We start from the raw sequence: 7,645 nt of genomic DNA, 5'->3' as shown, positions 1-7,645 counted from the left end.
TTTTCTTTTCTTTTCTTTTCTTTTCTTTCTTTTCTCTCTTTCCACAGCTTCCCAGGCCTATTGCCCTCAGGGTAAACCCACTCTTGAGCTTGTGAGGCTTCTCAGAAACACTTCATTCCATGATTCAGTAGTCTATACCAATTCAGTCAAAATAAAAGAATGTCCATATAAGCAAATAAAATGTGGATTTAATACAAAGTTCCTGATTTACTGAAAAACATTGGCTAAAAGTACTTCATTTCTTTTACTGCTGCAATAAAGTGATTTTACAGTTAGTAACATATAACTTCCAGGAGTGACAAATTTGGTACTTAAAAAATATTTAAGTTAAAAAAAACCCTGTCACTTCTACTAAGTTATTTTTAGAGTGTGAGTATTTTAATTCTTCCCTCTCTCTAATTTTATAAACAGGAGGCAACCTTTCCGAGGAAAATCCCTAACCTTTTGTAAAGAACCTTTCTGCTTCTCATTGTTATGATTCTCAACCAATGATTAGTGAAGTTAGAATTGACCTGGAAATTAAACACTTGGGTGCTTTTGCTTGGTGCTCTGTGCACATAATAAATAAACACCATCACTTTTAAAGAGCTTGAAGGTACAAATTTAACATAAACCTTTGATTGTTAGTAGAGATCAAGTATTTGAACTGCTTAGTGCTTGTGATTTGCTGAGAAAATATTAAGTGCCAGTCACAATGCTATAGCCAAGGGAAATTTGCAAGTGCCAAAAGATTTAAGCTGAGGAAGAAACTGGCCTGGATTTGAGATGATTTTGGAGATATATAGTTTACAATTTCAATGTGAATCTGAGAAACATTTTTCACATTATATCTGTAAGTCATTAGTGAATAGTTTTCCGCACAAATAAGTAGTGAAACAAAATTCTTCAGCAACTGTTAACTTTAACAGCAGATTTTTTTTTTTTTACCAGTTTTGCTTATTGATTTAGAGAAATGTCTGTTACCTTGCATATTTCAATTTCCATATTTAATTTTGGAATTCATTTTAAAAATCAGGAGTTTCCAACACTGAGCCTTGAATGGACAAATTCAGGAAGTGGTGCTCACTATATTCTCACTTGAATTGTTTTCAATAAGAAAACTGTTGTCATCCTTATCTTTATTCTTTTGTATATAACTTGGCTTTTTCTCTGGCTGCTTTCAATATTTTCTCTTTATCACTGATTTTGAACAATTAGGGTATGATGCGCCTTGTAGTTTTCTTCATGTTTCTTGAGGTTTCTTTTTTTTTTTTTTTTGGTAATGACAACTTTTTTGAGATATAATTCACGTGTAATAAAAATTCCCCTTTTTAAAATTGACATATAGTTGATTTACAATGTTGTGTTAGTTTCAGGTGTACAGCACAAGTGATTCAGATATATATATTCTTTTTCAGATTATTTTTCCTTACAGGTTATTACAAAATATTGAGTAGAGTTCCCTGTGCTTTACAGTAGGTTCTTGTTGGTTATCTATTTTATATGTAATAGTGTGTATATGTTAATCCCAAACTCCAAATTTATCCCTCCATTGAACTTTGTGTTCTATGAATTTACAGTTTCAATCAACTTTGAAAAAAAAAAAAAAAAGTGGTGCTGAAAATGAGGTATGCATTATAAATCTGTTTATAAAACAGATAGCCAGACCTATAGAGTCAGAATTTCATAAAATAGCTTTGAGGATTTTGGTATTTTTTGAAACCTCTTTACAAGATTTTGATGTGTGCCTAAGAGTCAGAAGCATTTGTCAAATATTTATTCTGGATAATGCCATGTGGACTATTTGCAGGACAAATGTGACTTGCTCTTAAAATGGTTCTCCTCAGAGCCATTTGATTTCCTCCCCGTCACTCTCCCATACTCCTCTAGAGGATGCCCTCTCTGATAGCACTTACCGTACTTTGTTCTTTAAGTTAGTGTTTTGGGCCATTTTCTCTCTTCCCCTAACTGACTGGAGACTCTGTGGGATGGGACCCTTGTCTGCCTTGCTTCCCATATTATCACTAGTGATTAGGGTAAGGTTTGGCCCATAATAGGCAATTGACCAATATTTATTGAATCAATGCAGAACTTAACTTTTTGTTTTTATGAATTAAAAATTTGCAGCAACATGGATGGACCTAGAGATTGTCATACTGAGTGAAGTAAGACAGAGAAAGACAAATATCATATGGTATTGCTTATATGTGGAATCTAAAAAAAATGGTACAAAGGAACTTATTTACAAAACAGAAATAGAATCCCAGATGTAGAAAACAAACTTATGGTTAACAAGTAGGAAAAGGGGGAGGGATAAATTGGGAGATTGGGATTGACATATATACACTACTATATATAAAAAACTAATAAGAACATGCTGTATAGCACAGGGAATTCTACTCAATACTCTGTAATGACTTATATGGAAAAAAAATCTAAAAGGATGGATATATGTGTACTTATAGCTGATTCACTTTGCTGTACACCTGAAACTAACACAACATTGTAAATCAACTGTACTCCAATAAAAATTAATTTAAAAAATATGCCTTTTAAAATGAGCATGCTCAAACAGGGATTTGGATGAAGAGTCGGGGCGGGGGGGTGAGGGTGGAGGCAAGGAGACTTTGGGAGTTTAGGGAGACCGTCATTACTAACACTACAGCTTTCAAGTGTGAGCTTCCCTCCCAGCACCAGGCATTTTTGCACTCAGTCCTGAAATATTCCAGAAGTCAGTTAAAAACCAAACACTGTGCAAATATGTGCAAAATTTCCATGTGGTTTTTATTTATTCTTACAGCTCTGCAGCTATATTTTTACTCTACATGGAAAAATCAAAAAAATTTATTTGTAATAAAAACATAATTCAGTGGCAGTGATAAAAATGTTCTTTGACACGGTACATGTTCAGCTGGTAGTGGATTTTTGGTATATTTTTCAAGAATTTGCGGAACTGGTTAACCTGCATTTAATCGTGAAACAAAGTGAAGTAATTCGATCAGCTGATTTCTTTCTCATAACCATCCTATGGGCAGAGAATCAAAGAATTGTAATTCACCATACAATTACCAAATTAAATAGTATCGTGTGAGTGGGAGAAGTAAAATTCTTTTAAAGAAGAATACCCAAGGATTTTCTGAAACTTTCTCCTATGACATGGCTATTAGTGATGATCTTGAAAATCATAGCATAGCAATGCTTATGTGTTTATATTAGGTAATGGCTCCCCCCTTCTACCAAAGTGGAAACTTAGGTCCAAATAATTTACATGCCTTTCTCAAGGTCATATAACTAGTTACTGGAAGATCTGGGCTAGAAATTGGGTCTCTAACTTACTGTAAAGTGTTTCCATTACACCACTACTCTTCAAGTTTTTCTACGTCTAGACCATACAGGAATAGGGGTTATATTCATCACTTCTTTCCTTAATGCACAGTGCACTTACCTCAATGATAAGAATTGTTTAATTTTGGCTCCAGAGGAAATGAATTCTTTCAAGAATTAGACCATGGAACTCTGATCCAAATTTGCAAAGCAACAATGAGTCATTTGACATAACTCTAATACATAATGTCCTAATTAATTAGACATCTTCCATTTAAATGCTGTTGAACATGGGAATTGAAGTTAGCACACCTCAGTTCAAGTGTCAGCACTCAGCTTCTCTACTGCCTAGCAGTGTGGTGTTGAATAAGTGCTTTCGCTTCTCTGGTATAATGTTTCCTCATTTATAACATCAAATATCTGTTAAAACTGATGTGAAGATTGAATGATAATTTATGCTGAACTACCTATGTAAATTGTACTGTAAAAATACTATGCAGATGTTTTTAAAATGTGAGTTTCTACCTATCCAGATTAATTTATAAGAATGGAATGTGTCAGGAGAACCTACTGTCCTATAGTCTGCCCATGACCTGATCACACTCTACCCATACCTATAGATGCCAGAGCCAGGATAGCTAAAATATCCACCTCTAATGATCCTGATTCCTAATGGGAATTACCTGGGTAAGTTGGGAACAGGATTTTGTCACTCCTCTTGTAGTTTGGTGCTTCTTGATGAAACAGACAATTTATGCTTTCATAAGATTTGAGATAAATAAAGAATCTTAGAATTGGATGACACCTAAGAGATACTGATAACTAGATGCCCAAGCCTCATCCCTGTGGATATTGGGTCTTCTATGATGTAGAAGGGGGCCTGGGAATCTGTATTTTTAATAATCGCCTCCTCCCTATATTGGCTCAGGTGATTCTGCTGACCACCTGCTTGTGTGTGAGAGGCACTACCTAAAAAGACATGGCCTTCTTCAAATTCCCGATCAGGTTGTTTAATTTTCCTCCTCTTCCCTTTGACTGAGGTTTTCCTGAAACCCAACTAGAGTTCATCCTCAGTTTTGATGCCTAAAACATTTTACTGAGAATAAAAAAGGACCCAAAGATAATGTATGCATCCTTTTTCTCTTTTTTGGTTGATCTTCATAATCCTGCAATATATATTTTAGAAAACTGTGGAAATCTTTTTGACAGAAAGTATAACTTTCCCATTTTAGTGTTGTTCTCAGAGACCATAAACTTTTGTATCATGTTCTTTGCTGACATGAAAATAATGGCGAGGTTTCTTATTTTATTTCTTACTCTAGGGCTAATTTAACATTGACTCAATTTTAAGATACTCGGATTGAAGATAAAATTCAAATTGATATGTGGAAGCTAGTGTCATTGTGAGAAAACAGACAAAAAACATAGACAAGTGTTTCATTTTGTATTATTTACTTTTTACTGTCTTTTAAAACTGGGGAAAATAGGTATTTATATTTTTTAAAAGTTGTTGTATTAATTTTTCCCAATAGGTCTTGGTTTTCTGAGACTATAAAATCCTTGAAGGCAGGTATGTTTTAAAAAATGTAGATGTTACTCCCTCTGGATTCCCAATTCTGTGCCTTATACATAGAAGGCCAAAAATGGCCAAAAATGTGTTCTTTCTTCTAAACTGCTTAAATAATGTGGTAATGCCTGTAACTGGCAAAATGCCTGTACAGCAGCACCTAGATTAATGGTGACTGAGTAACTGTGATAAGATGTGTGTAACCAGGGGCCGAGGATCTTGGGATTCTGCCTACCACACAGACCAAACTCTAGATGGACACATGGAGCTTGGAAGCTGCCGCACAAACCCAAGCAGCAGGGATGGTCCACTTACATCACCTAATAGGGCAGAGGCTAGTAGGATCCAGGGTAAGACAGAGGGCCAGAGTGGGACACTGGAGCAAAGCTGGAAGCTATTTCAATGTTCTTGTGTCCCATTGGCTATTAGTTTGGGAGCCCTGAGCCCATGGTCCTCACTTGCACAAAGGAAAGCAGGGTTCTGGAGTGAGCCATGCTCTCCTGATTAAAGCAAAAACAGACACTCCAAGATTGTCCAACACATATGTCTAGAGAGAGAAAAGTGATAATAGCTTAATTCAAAAATAAATATATAAAAGAATTCAAGACGTGGTATAAAATAATGGTCAAAATATATATAATTTTTTAAAATTTATTTTATTGAAATACAGTTGATTTACAATGTTGTGTTAATTTCTGCTGTACAGCAAAGTGAATCAGTTATATATATGTGTGTGTGTGTATATATATGTAACTGAATCAGTTATATATATGTGTGTGTGTCTGTATATATATATACACACACATACTTTTTCATACACTTTTCATATATATATACACACACATACTTTTTCATATACTTTTCCATTATGGTTTATCACAGGATATTGAATATTGTTCCCTGTGCTATGCAGTAGGACCTTGTTGTTTATCCATTCTTTTTTTGAATTTTTATTTTATATTGGAATACAGTTGATTAACAATGTTGTGTTAGTTTCAGGTGTACAGCAAAGTGATTCAGTTATACATATACATGTACCTATTATTTTTCAAATTCTTTCTCATTAAAAAATGATACAAATTTATTTATTTACAAAACAGAAACAGACTCACAGACTTAGAAAACAAACTTATGGTTACTAAAGGGGAAAGGTGGGGAGGAGGGATAAATGGGGAGTTGGGATTGACATATACACACTACTATATTGAATATATTGTAGATAACCAACAAGCACTTACTGTATAGCACAGGGAACTCTGCTCAATATTCTGTAACAACCTAAATGGGAAAATATATATAATTTTAATGGGAAAAAATGTATGTTATTCCCTCTGGAATCCCAATTCTGTGCCTTGTACATAGAAAGTAATGGCCAAAAATGTGTTCTCTCTTCTAAACCATTTAAATAATGTGGTAATGTCTATAATTTGTTTTAAGATAAATGCAACTTAGTTCAGGCCTGTGGCACCAGTGAAATAGTTACTGCTAGCATCCTTGAAGCACTGTGATTTAGAATCAGTCATTATAAGCAAAGAGGAAATTGTTGGAAGAACTTGTTGCATTTCTCTTTTTGTAGTTCATTGGTTCCATTGTTAAAAGAATGTTTCACACTTCCGGAAATAAAAGCCTTTAGAAACTTATTTGTCTGAGAGAATCTACAACATTGCCTTTCTATAACCTGAAGATATGTAGTGAAACATGTTTACAAAAATCATGACTGCATGCTTGGTGGGATCTTTTGGAATGATAGCTAGTATGTTGTCAGTCCTGTACATTTTTCTGTGTATCAGATATTGTGATTATTTAATTCTCATTGTGTTTCAAAGCTTTTTTTATTACATCGCATAAGTCAAGGTACTGCCATGTTGGTGAGTTGCTTGAACTCTCCATTGAGCATCAAATAGTGGGTAGGTCAGCACAAGCTGCAAGCTCAGTTACTACCGTGTAATCTTTTGAGAGTGGATGATTATGGCAGTACATTGTTTTCTTGTCGGTGGCTTTTCTCCTAGGTAGCAGCTCATAGCTTCATTTGACTAAGGTAAATTTTAAATTCTGTTTCATGGTTTGCAGGGGAGCAAGGTGCAACCGTATATCTTGCGCCTAGCTCCCTGAACTGCATGTGTTTGAAAGAAAAGAGCAATATTTACCCAGGGAGCATTGATACCTTACCTAATCTGCCACTTCTTTCTTCCTTTCAGCATCGTTTCATCTTCCTATGCCTACATTTATGCATGTATCTTCCACTTACACGGCAGTTATACTACGCAACTCTGTACCTACTAATATAACCCTATCTAAACAATCTCAGGTCTTGCACCAAGATCACTGTAGATTACAGATCATGTGTTACCAGCGAGAAAGTAGGTTATGTACGATACAATTTCTATTCTTGTTTTTTATTTGAACTCTTAATATCAACTAGACTTTATTTTCCTCTTCAATCAAGTATTTATTGAGCTCCTACAATGGAATCTAATAGATTGGAATGTAAAGTTAATGCAAAAAAAAAGTTATACTCTCCAAAGTTGAAAAGATTGCTTTGCGGGGCGAAGAAATAGTTTCATATGTAATGACTGCAGGCAATACGTGCTCTCTGAATTAATAGAGGATGACACTATAGGATTACTTTCCCAAAAATACAGTTCAGAAAATAAGTGGAAGCAAAGTCAGAGTAAGAGAGGTTTGGTATGGGCTGGGAGAATGTGTTACATCACATTTTTAGTGTAAGAATAGTTTTAAACACTTGGGCTATACCTCTTCCTTTAATTTTCATTG

General features: G+C 34.7%; 1 protein-coding gene across 4 annotated transcripts in view; it reads left to right on the top strand.

The window, feature by feature from the left end:
• The window catches only part of ZFPM2 (zinc finger protein, FOG family member 2), a 457,466-nt gene that overhangs the window by 145,114 nt on the left and 304,707 nt on the right, over nt 1-7,645 (top strand). The gene's annotated exons all lie outside the window — the stretch shown is intronic.

Source organism: Balaenoptera musculus, chromosome 17 (assembly GCF_009873245.2).
Source record: "Balaenoptera musculus isolate JJ_BM4_2016_0621 chromosome 17, mBalMus1.pri.v3, whole genome shotgun sequence".
NCBI lineage: Eukaryota > Metazoa > Chordata > Mammalia > Artiodactyla > Balaenopteridae > Balaenoptera > Balaenoptera musculus.
The sequence above is the reverse complement of the archived record's forward strand: the minus strand, read 5'-3'. Positions and strand labels throughout refer to the sequence as shown.